The sequence below is a fragment of the Pteropus alecto genome, unplaced genomic scaffold, assembly GCF_000325575.1.
Source record: "Pteropus alecto unplaced genomic scaffold, ASM32557v1 scaffold45, whole genome shotgun sequence".
Lineage (NCBI taxonomy): Eukaryota > Metazoa > Chordata > Mammalia > Chiroptera > Pteropodidae > Pteropus > Pteropus alecto.
In genome coordinates, this window is record NW_006442491.1 from 20,574,303 (window position 1) to 20,586,116 (window position 11,814).

The 11,814-nt window shown below is 41.5% G+C and overlaps 1 protein-coding gene and 1 non-coding gene across 4 annotated transcripts in view; one reads left to right on the top strand and one right to left on the bottom strand.

Annotated features, from left to right (window-relative positions):
* RALY (RALY heterogeneous nuclear ribonucleoprotein) overlaps positions 1-11,814 on the top strand; it is a 72,911-nt gene that overhangs the window by 29,385 nt on the left and 31,712 nt on the right. For all 3 annotated transcript variants that reach the window (XM_006921732.3, XM_006921731.3, XM_006921733.3), the window contains one exon: positions 291-350. The gene's annotated coding sequence lies outside the window, so the exon portion shown is untranslated. The remainder of the gene's footprint in view (positions 1-290; positions 351-11,814) is intronic.
* Positions 5,129-5,247, bottom strand: LOC112471282. Its single transcript, XR_003043233.1, has one exon. It is a non-coding gene; the product is annotated as a 5S ribosomal RNA (ribosomal RNA).

Here is an 11,814-nt window from a genome sequence, read left to right on the forward strand (position 1 = left end):
CGCAGATCTTACCCCTGATCTTCACTGAGGTCTCTGTCCAGTCATTACCCCTTGGAGAAGCCTTCTGTGACCACTTTATCTAAAGTAGACCTCATTCTTACTCCTTGCCATTCTTTCTTCCCTTACTCTGCTTCATTTTCCTTTATAGCACTTAGCACAACCTGAAATTATATATTTAATTATTAACCTATTTTTTACTAGGACACAAGACATGTGAAGACAGGAACTTTGAATGCCTGCACCTACCTAAGTTCTGAGCAAGACCCTGATTGACTTCTTCTCTTTTATAGGTGAGCCCTTTTCCCAGAGGAAATTGCTGAAGAGGAAATCACTGACTGAGCTCAACCTTGGTGAGTGAGGGTGCCTGGGCAAACTCTGGGCAAGCTTGGGCCAAGATACAGAGTAACTGGTTTGGGACTTATTTTTACCCTTAGTACAGATAACTTACAGGTGATTAGTCTCTTATTCCATGTCTAAGAGATTGGCATAGGTAGCCTCCTGTACGGAGAGAACTGAACTTGGTTTATTAGGGCTGCCACAAGAGAATCTGGGATCATTCTCTATGAATAAGGCAAACAGGCTCAATTCTTTCTGGCTTCTGCCAGCTGCTTTTTGCTGGGCTGGGAGATGGTGATATCCTGAACCTGGCAGCTAAAATCATCCTTCCACAAGCTCTCAATATGACCTCATAGCCCTTAGAGACTTCCCTGATTTCAGTCTTGACTGTAACCCACCAAGCCCATAGGTCAGCTTCAGAAAATTCTGTAGTTTTATCACTCCTGAAAAATATGATCACGAGCAGTATGGTGAGGGTGGAGTGATAGAGTGGGACCATGTGGAGGGGAAGTCAGGGGAAGCTTTAGAGGGAAAACTGCAGACAGTGAGATGGGAAGGGGGAAGGGAAATCAGTACATTAAGGACCAATTATGTTATGGCTCTTATTTACTTGAGACAAAACACCATTCTATAAATGAAGGAATCGAGACTCAAGAGGCTTAATAATTTGCCTAGGGTTCACACCCAGGAATCTATAAAGCTGATGTTAGAACCCAGGTCAGTCTAACTGTAAATACCATTGTTCTCCCTGACTTGGCAGGCTTTCCTTGGACTGCTAATCTTCTTAGAATTCTGATTTTTCTTGTTAAATTCAAGAAGACAGATTTCCTTAGGGATTTGGGAAAGAGGTCTAGTTATTTGAGGGGCCTAGCAGGTCAGGCAGGAGTTGGGGTTCTCTAATGAGCAATGGAGTTTCTAGTGAGGGAGCCAAGAGGCTCAAAGATAGGAAGAATCTTCAAGCAGGCAGAGGCCCAGGCTAAACACCTATAACATATGAGATCCTTTAAACACTTGGGCCAGCACAGACGGACCTGGAGAGCTGGATTGGATTTGGGAAATAGGGGTTTTTATTTTCTCTTTCAACATTTGCCCTTGGGCAATGTCCATTTTCCTCTTTATAAAATCGGAGTGCCTCCTTGCACCCCCACATGTCTTATTGTGTGTATGCCAACCAAGCAGGATGTTGTAGAGAATCAAATGAGAAATGCAAGTCAGAAAGCTTTGTAAATTGTAATGCAGCATGTCCAAAATGAGAGAAAGTGAGAAGAAAGCATTCCAAGTATCCCTGATAGCTCAGTCCCTGACCTATTTGCCACTCCAATCCCCAAAGGTAAAAGAGAAGTTTTTCTTTGGAAATTTGTGCTGCAAATCTTCTCCCATGCCCTTCTCCTCTCCTTCTTCTGCAGGCTCTACCCAAAGCTCAATCTTTCCACAAGGGTAAGGATTCCAGGGCACAGAGACAAAGCCAAGCAGCACCAGCAGCCATGATTTGCAGCATGTGGGCTGCACAGTGCAGGTTTAAATGCACTCACGTAGCCTGGCTCCAAGGCCACTGCCAGCACAGATATTAAAGCAGTTTTCAAGAGCCCATCTCAGCATGTGTCTGCACTCACTGACTAGTTCCGCTGAGATGTTGCCTTGTTCCCTGCCGTCATCTTAGAAGAGGAAGGCTATTCCTATTCTCCCTAGGTTCCCTGCCCACCCCAACCTCCCACCCTCCAACTGCTAGTGAAAAAAGCACTTATTCTGTAGCCTTATATCCTATCAGAGGCCATGTTTTTCCACCATCTCTCTCTTGTCCTTGGCCAGTGATATAGGCCACTCTTTTCACACTCTAATAATGGACGTTCTGTTCTTCCCTGTCTTCTTGAAGATGTACAGAGGAGTGTCTCCTTCCTGGTGCTCTTGGTTCATCAACCTTCTCTCCTACTCTGAATCTCCAGACTCTTGCTGCTACCTCTTTTTGTCTGGTTAATCAAAAATTTTATAGCTTCTGGATTTTCCATGTCCTGGGTGCCAAGTTTGGACCTTCTTATTCATGTAACAATTGCCATGTGAAGAAGTTCCACTATTAACTATATTTTAAAATATGAATGATTCTGTGTAAAAAAAAAGTATGTAATATACTGATATCTATATATAGTATCTTATTTACCTAACATCCTAAATTTTCTAGAGCCTAACTAAAAAACAAGAAGGAAGCAAGTCATTTTTATCCTTAAGCCTTTGCACAGCACTAATTTATCCTTACTTTTACATGTTGTTGTAACAGGCTTAGCAATCTAGATTCTAAACCCCCCATAAGATTAAAAGCAGCATATAAAAAAGTGGGGAGGAGCTGCTATATCAACAGCAGATAGAGGTGAGAGCTGAGAGCTAACAGTAGGGAGGGGTGAAAGGAATGATAAGAAGTTAAAATGAGTATGGAGGCCATTTAAGTTAGGAGAACAGCCCTACAGACATGTCTGTGCTTTAGTAAGGTGGGCCTAGGTCATTTTTAAGGTAGGTCCAGGATTCTATTAAAGGCCAAAGGTATCAGAAAATGTTAAATTAATTATAGTGTCTACTATTTATGTGCTACCGAATGCTTTACATAAATCGATTTCATTTTCATAGCAACTTAGGAGTTAGGTGGTGATATTCTTATTTTAGAAATTACTGAGACTTAGAGAAGGGGCACACTGGGAGTGATTGGAAGAGCTAAGCTTAGGACCCAGAAGAGTCTTGCTCTAGAAAACCAAGTTTTTCTATTGTCCTACGCTGGCTCTTTCCTGTGATCTAAAACGCTGGTCTTTTTCAGGCTCTTGGGTTAGTGGTCCTCGCCCACTACTCCCCTTTATTCATTCTCCTATATAAAATTTTCCTTTTAAAGACATTCATTCATTTGTGACTACTGAGTGTCTATCATAGGCAGTTTTAAGTGTTTGAAATGTAGCAGTGAAGAAAGTAGTTTTCTCTCTTGTAATTTGCATTCCAGTGGTGAAAAATAGATTTAACATTCCTGGTTTTGGCAATTTATACCTTCTCTTTTTTTTCTTGGCCAATCTTACTAAAGGTTTGTCAGTTTTGTTGATCTTTTCAAAGAACAAAGTTTTGGTTTCATTTTTTTCTATTCCATTGATTCCTTTAATCTTTATTATTTCCTAACTTCAGTTTGCTTTCTGTTTAGTTTTCCCTTCTTTCTCTAGTTTCTTAAGGATTAATTTTTTTTTTTAAAGCTCTGTGCAGCCCAAACAAAATTTTCCTTCAGGCTTGACTGACATGTGGCTATCAGTTTTCTCTTAATGTAGTAGTCGCTGGAGAAGTATCTGGAGCCTCAAAGAGGGCTAACTCAGAAACAGTGAGGGAGACAGTGGTCTCTAGTATATTCCTTACCAACAAGGAGGAGACTAGGGCTAGATCCTTAGTACTGGGTAGCCTGGACCCTGCCTGCCTGTCAGCACTGGGCAGGCGTGAGCTTCATGTAGGTGATGGAAGCAGTGCAGCAGGAAGTCAGGGCATACATGGAATGCCAGAGCTTCCCTAGGCTTCTGAGTAGATTTTGCCTGATAGAGAGCTCGAGATAGCTGCCCACTTCACAGACTTCAGAGATAAAGATGGCTTTGGAAGCCTTGTAGAATACCTGTGTTGCCTGTTAATGACTGACATTCTAAGCATTGATTAAAGAAATAGGCTTAAATATAAATCTCATTGAAGTGGCAAGAGCTCTGAGCAGTGCTTGGGCTTGCTGAGTACTTATCTGTAGCCTTTAGTTGCCTTATCTATAAACAAGGAACAGTTCTACCCAGCCTACTGTGTAAGTCACATTTCAGATAAATGCTGTTTAAAACTGTTAGATACTTATCATGATAGGGACCTGGAACAGAGTCTGAGAAGGTCTCAGAGCAGTAGCAGTGCATCAGCACCCTTCAAAGTGAGGGGATGATATCTGACCAAAGTAGACTTTGTAGCTGAGTAAGACAGGAGGTTGTCATTGTCTGCCAGTATAATCATACGATGGCCCCTAGAGAATTCTGTTGAGACAATCTGAGGGAGACTATTAGAGCAGCTCACATAAGAAGCAGCTGTCCTTGTTCTCTCCCCACCCAGGAATTTTGCCCACATTTTTTATTTTGGTTCCAGAAACAGCTGGCTTTTCTTGAGAGTTGCTGTCACAGAAAAACAATAAGGCCCAGCATACTTGTCAGGAAGGAATAGTGTGCAAAGGGCTCTGGGTCCCCTTGGGCCCTGTGTCCCCTCCTTTCTTCGTCAGTTTTCATTGAAACTAAGGAGGCTCTTTTTGTCCCACTGGACCAGCAGGCCAGACGTAAGAGAGGCTGATAGGTCCTGTAGGTCATCAGATCAACTAGAGGGCAGTTCTGAGGATATTGGCTATGGCAGAGAAGTAGGATCCTGAGCCTAAGGTTAAAGCCAAGAAATCAAAAATCTAAGCTGAGAAACTGGGAAATAATAGATCAGGAAACCAAGGTCTGTCAGCAACTGGTGCTAGAACCCTGAGATGAGTAGTACATGAATGAATAAAGGGGACTTATGATCTTACGATGGGGCAGATGCAGAAAAACAAAACAAAACAATTCTGCAAAAGACCATATTAACACAAAAGGAGAAATTGCTTATTTTGAATTATCTGTCATTTTGGATCATGTAATTTTAGTTCTTTAGTCTGTTACTGTGGTAAATAACATTGCTAGATAAACCCTTCTAAGGCAAGGTATGTTTTTCTTTATTTTAAGTGCATTTTTACTTTTTATTCTTATCAAATATACACATTCATATAGTTTGTTTGTTTTTACACCTACAGCACCCAGTCTTCCTAGGTGGTCTCCCATCCAAGTACTAACCAGGCCCGACCCTGCTTAGCTTCTGAGATCAGACGGGATCGGGCGTGTTCAGGGTGGCATGGCCATAGACTTGAATTATCTGTCATTTTATATTATCTGTCTCTACTCTTCCCATACCTTTATACCATTCTCCATCTCCCCAATTAGCATAATCAGTTAAGAGTTACTGGTCTAAGTGCATAGGGCAAGAGACAGAAGTCACTTATAGTATAAATGATCTTTGGAAATATTAATTAACTACATCTTTTCCACTGTCGTATATAGTATTTAATCTCTTAGGCCATGATACTAGGGATAGAGAGGTGGCTTTAAAGCCAGAGGTTTGAGTCCTTGCTCTGGCATTTATTTCCTATATGACTAATCTCTCTGAGCTGTAGTTGTCTCATCTGCAAAATGGGAATAATAATGCTTATATGGTTATTGTGATACTAATAGGAGATGAGGAGAAAAATACCTGGCCTGGATTGGTGTTCAGCCATTGGTAATTGAAATGAGTTCTGATACCATGTGTTTCAGTGTCAGATTGTAATAGAAGGTGAGTATTGCGACCTAGGCTCTTAACCCTGTTCTACTAACTCAACCTTGGGAAAGCATTTAATATCTCTGGGCCTCAGTTTCCCTCAGATCTAAAAAATAAAAGAATGAGATCAAAGGTTGATTTATAATTGCTGATGTCCCTTCCAGTTCTTTGCCTCCAAAGGCACAGTGGTCTGTGGTTCAAGGGCATCAAAGAGTCAGGAGGGGGAAGAAAGTAAGGAGGGGGCCAAAGAAGAAGCCTCATCCTCAGTCCTGCTTAAGGCTACACCAGGGACAGTTGTAAAGAAAGAGTCATTATCTACAAAGAGAAGATGTCGGCAGTGTCTGGGAGTTTGCTACAGGGGCAGTGACTTGCTTGTCATCCAGCATTTGGAAAATAAATATCAAAGAGAAGATCAGAATGTCCTGGAAGGTTGGAGACTGAGTAGATAGCAGGTATGAGAGAGACCATGAGACATAGAATCTAGTTTGTGCTCCATTACCGACTTTCTGGGTATTCCTATCTAAGCTATTTCTCATTCTGAGCCTCCATAGTCCCACCTGTAAAATGAATTAGTCCAAGACCTCTTCAGGGCTTTCTAAAATTTTATTGTCTACTCTCTTCTGGTTCTCAAGTTGTGTTTGTACCCCAGCTTTTGCCCTTGGTATTGAGGATTTCATTTATATGAGAAGCCTACTTAACCAATCAGCCTTTGTTTAGCCCTAGAGAATTTAGAATGCTCTTGAAACCACAATTTCAGGCCACTAAGAATCATAAATTTTCAAGTTGAGAAATGCCTTGGTTCACCTGGTCCAGCTCCCTTATTTAACACCAAGAGGTAATGCAGCAGAGTTAAAAGACTACAGGATTTGACAGCAGACCTTGAATTTAGATTCCTGCCAGTACTAATTTAATCTCTCTGAGACATAGTATCATCATCTGAAAATTAGGATGTTGATAATAGGCACATAGAGAATTATTATTTGGAGGAGGAGGAAAAAAAAAAAAAAAAACAAGCGAGAGAGGTGAAGTCACCTGCTCAGAGTTTTGTGTCTTAAGTCTAGGGTTTTCTTCTCCTCTAGAGCCAAGGTCAGTTGTAGCCACATGTAGGTACTAGAAAAATTGGAACTGAAAGCATGTCAGCTTTCTTAACATCTCTGCCAACAGCCTTCTCAATTCCCCTGTGGCGTGTGTCAATAACACAGCCTGTACTTGTTTTAGAAACAAGCGCTCCATAAGCACTCCTGTTTGATTTACTTTGGCTGGAACAGGATCCAGATGCTCTTAGAATAGCACAACAGACTCTCCAAATCAGCCCATTCCCATTCTGAGCCACTCGTAGCTCTGATCTGCTGCTGGCTAGGGTTTGTCCCCAAGTCCTCCCTACCTGTTACGTGAATCACATTCAGTTGTCTTTTGCTATTTCTCTTTTCCCTCTTGGTGGAAGTAACAGTAATTGAGTGCCTACCTACTATGTGCCAGGTATCATGATATGTGCTTTAAATTGAGTATCTCCCTTAATCTTTTTAACTCATTAAGTTTATTAATAGTTCCAGAGGGAAAAGGTCATACTCAGTGAAGTAAATGATTTGCCTGAGGTCACATATGTAGTATTGAAAGAGCTGAGGTTTGAATTCAGGTCCTTCTGATCCCATAGACCCCATACACTTAGTATAGTAAACTCTTTCCTGAGTACTAGACTGCCTCTCTGGCCTCATGCCTTCCAGGAGGGTAGAGTGTTCAGGAGTGCCTGGGAAGGGGTGGGGTAGCTTTAGTATAATGGGAATATCTTCCATGCCTTCAGTGCATTTTCTCATGAGTTTTTGCTCAGCCCTGCCTCAAACCGACTTCCGTAGGACTCAGGCGTGCGGTCCAGAGATCTAAGCACTGAGTGAGAGGTCACATGTCCATCTTCATCATGGAACACTGAGTCCCTAGTAAAAAGTGTACCTGTTATTTTCAAAGTTGAATGAGGGAACTATTTCAAGCAATAAACCCCTACTTGTATCCCCAGTTCTTGAGGTGCAGGGAAGGAGAGAGAAAAGGTCTATACATCTCAAGCTTGATGAACTTCCTTCAGGGAGCTGGCAAGAGAGAAGACATACACACGTAAAAGATTTAGAAAAAGGCTTGTTCTAATAAGTCCTCAAATTTGTACTCACCTTTCAATTTATAAAGTGCTTTACTTGCAGAGATTTTACTGTGAGGAATCTGAAGGTACTACTTGCTTTTATGTGGCAGATCCAGGGGCTAGAGTCCAAATCCTTAGTCATGATAAGGTCAGTGAGTCTAAGCCCTCTCTGAGAGGGCTCTGCCCTTGGCATGGGTCTACCCAGTCCTAAATTGCAGAAGGGATAGGCCCTTAGTCTCTGCCCTGTCTGAGCCCTCCTCTGCCCGTTTGTCTCCTTCCTCACCCATTCCTACTCAACTGCTAGGGCTTTCTTAATGAGACCCTCTTCTAATGGTATATTTTTAGGCATAGAGTAAGAAGAGATATTCTTAGCTCTGCATTTTCCCCAGGATCATTTGCCATAAAATGACAGAATTTAAGAATGTCAGAGTGGGAGGGGGGTCCTTAACTAATGTCATCAAGTTTACAGAGGAACCCTTTTTTTAAACATAAGTCAACATCTAAAACAGCTGCTCTGTTTGAAGTGAAGGTGGGGGTAGGAAGAAGAGGCCAGAGCCCACCATTCCAACCTCCCCCTTATCGGCACTAAGTCACTGAATGCCCCTAAGGCATCTACCTTAAACCTGCAAGGTTCCCAGGAACACAGTTTGTGAAACGACACTGACCTAGACCTACTCCCGTTTTATAATTATGAAATTTGAGACCCAGCAAGGGGCAGAAAGTAATATGCCTCTAAGTTTGTACAGTGAATTAATGGTAGGTCTCCTGACTCTTAGCCTGGTGCCCTGTCTACTGCACTGAGCTTTATGTCATTATGTCATTTCATAAGTGATCACCTGTTCCACTTCACTAACACCCTGTGTCTGAATATTAGGCTTCTCTTGATTCCTAGCAGTAGGTTCCTCTGAGGTAGACAGGCCTGTGGATGTACGTACTGTGTCGGCATTATTCTCAAACATATGATGAGCATGTGTCAAATTTTGTTTTTAACTCCTTAGTGTGGAAATCAGCAGAAAGGAAATAACTGAGAAAGGAGATTTATGTTGTTAGTGGAAAAAGGATAGCTGAAATTAGATTGCTAATTTAGATCCAAAATTAATGTCCTAATGAAAATGTAACCTTTGGCATTATCCCCTCTGCTTAAAAAAAATTGTACCTTCTCAGTTTTCTGCACATTAACCTCTAACTTTGTAGAGTTTTAAAATATTTGGGCTCTAACCATTTGTTAACAGTAAGTCAAACAAACTTTCATACTCCAGGAGTATCAGATGACTCTTAGATGCATATTAAAAAATGTTCTAACATGACTTTAAAAGGTTACACAATTATCTTTTTGCTTTACTTCCAAGTTTTGGATAATTTTCTTTAACATGTCATTACTGAAAATGGTCAGAGGCCTCTTATATTAAAGCCAGCTAGAGCTGTCCCAACCCTGGAAAGCACCTTTCGCTCAGGATACAGACTTAGCTTCTTTGCTGAAGCTTCTGTAGGTAGCAGACATCAACAAGATCTTGTGCTTTCTCCTTTGTCTCTACTCACTGGCCTGGAGCTTGTTTATTTTGCTAATCATAGACTTGCTTCTTCCCTGGTTGAAGAGGTTTTTTCCCTTGCTTCTGGTTACCCTCAGGGTCACCTTGGATGCAAAGAGGTTACAGAGTTCCATTTGGAGAAAGTGTGTTTTGAGTACAGAGTTCTACTCAGGTAAAAAGGTAACTGCTTTTCGTTATGTGGTTTTGTCTCCGAACATGTTTTGCCCTTCTCTCATCCCCATTGCTACCACCCAAGGCCAGATCTTAATCATTTCTCACTGAGACTGTTTTAATTGTCAACTAACTCATCTCCCCACCTCTAGTCTTTGCCCCTGAAATATAACCTCCCGTCTCTGTGAGTTTTAAGATATAGATCTTATTCCTATCACTCCCTGCTCATAAAACCTCTAGAATAAATCCAGTCTCCTTAGCATGACATTTAAGGCTCTACAAAGACTATTTCTCTCTTTTTTTTCCCCCTAGCTTCTTCTCCAGCCCAGTCTTCCCTGAGGTTCTCTATTCCATAGGAGTTCATATTAGTGGGTAGAAATATTACGGAAACCAACTTTTGGATAAGCATGAAGGGTGAACCTCCTGATCAAGTCTGCCAGTGAGGATTAGGAAGCATTCTTAGTTGATAAACATTCCAGTTTGATAAACATTTGTTCCAGGCACCAGGGATAGATTTTTAGAAGTAAGGAGAAGGCAAACACATGGTCAGGGCCTTTGGAGCCCATAGTTGATCGAGGAAGACAGGCAGATAAAGTAAGTAAAGAGACTACAGTGATGATGAATATAATGGAAGCATGTGGAGCATTTTGAGAACATGCAGGAGGGAGACACTAACTACCTGAGAGATCAAGGAAGGCTTCACAGAAGAGATGCTATTTGAGTTGAACTTCAAAGATGGGATATTTGACAGTTGTGTTTATTTGGCAACTGCAGCTTCCAAGCAAAGAGACGGGTGAGGACAAAGACGTAGCTTCCATGTGTGTATCAGAGAAACAGAAACAGTCCAATATAGCCAGAGTGTAGAATTTCAGGAATGGAGTGTGGTTAGGGTTAAAGTTATCAAAGTAAGTTGGGCTAAACTGTGTTAGGCCTAATATGCCAGGCTAAGGAAATATTGTGTGTGTATTATGTTTCACACATAGCATATAATAGCAGTTCTTGAATTAAGTGATATATATTGGTCTATTTGTGTATGTGTATAGCTATGTTTTAGGATGTGTGCACATTTGGAGATGAGTTTTGAAGATCCACCAAGGCAAAGCAAATATCAAAAATTAGAGCAAAAAGGACATGTTAGACCTGTGGTCACCCAGGCTTGAACTTCTGAGATGTTTATTAGCTCTACAGGCCCACAAATTATAGAATGCCAGAAATGAAAGTGACCTTAGGGATCAGTAGTTCACCTATCCATGCAGTTAACAAATGCCTGATTACTACTATAGGAGTTGGGATATGGTAGTGAACAAAACAGATTGCCTTCATGAAACTCATTTTAGTGGGGGTGATATAAAATGAGTTATTTTATCTGTCATTTCATAGGTGTTAGAAAGATAAGCAGGGGTAAAGGATTAAAAAGTGGCCAAGGACTGGCCTTTCTGAGGAGGAAGATCATTTTCAGCTGAGAGAAAAGCGGATGTTTGGGAGAAAAAGGAAAAAAGAAGGCAGTGTGGCTGGAGCAGCACCCTGAGAGAGGAAGAAGCAGGAGATAAGGTTGGAGAGGGGACAGCTGAGGCCAGAACACACAGGGCTCTGAGGTATATTCTGCCAGTGAGAAAACGAGGCTGATGAATAGCCAGGCTGCTACACAATAAGTTAATACCATGTCCAGGATTGGTACCATCCTGCTCCAGGCTCCCTTCCTTTGCCTCCCTGATGTCTTGTAGCTTTACCCAAGATTAACGTGAACCCCATTTAATTTCTTCATTCTCTTCTTCTCTCAGCTATATTTCCCACCTCTGTTTCCAGGGCTCCTGTCACCCCATTGTTCTGTTTCATTCCAGGCTGCTTTGCTTAATCACAGCATTAGCATTTCCCACACTCACATTTTCACACATGCCCTGGTAATAGAGTGATTCCTGGAAGGTCAAAGCTAGAGAGGTCCTTGGAATCTTTTAGTTCAACCTTATGGTATTAGAACTCAGAGAGGACAAGTCACTTGCCCAAGGCCACTTATGTAGTTAGTGACAGAACTTGATTTCCTTTGCTTCCCAGTCTCTCTGATTCTTCATTTTCTGCATGCTACCTCTCTCTTTAGTATCCAGCAAAAGGGAGTCAAGTTGTGAATACCATAACTGAGCTAGTTTTCAATGGCCTTCTGCCATCTGTCTTTATTTTAGCTTATTATTTGGTCTCTATCACGTGAATTTACTGTTTTATTCTGTCCAGTGTCTTTGAACTAGCACCTTTTACAAAGACACCATGTTGATAACTGTACACACTCTTGTTCAT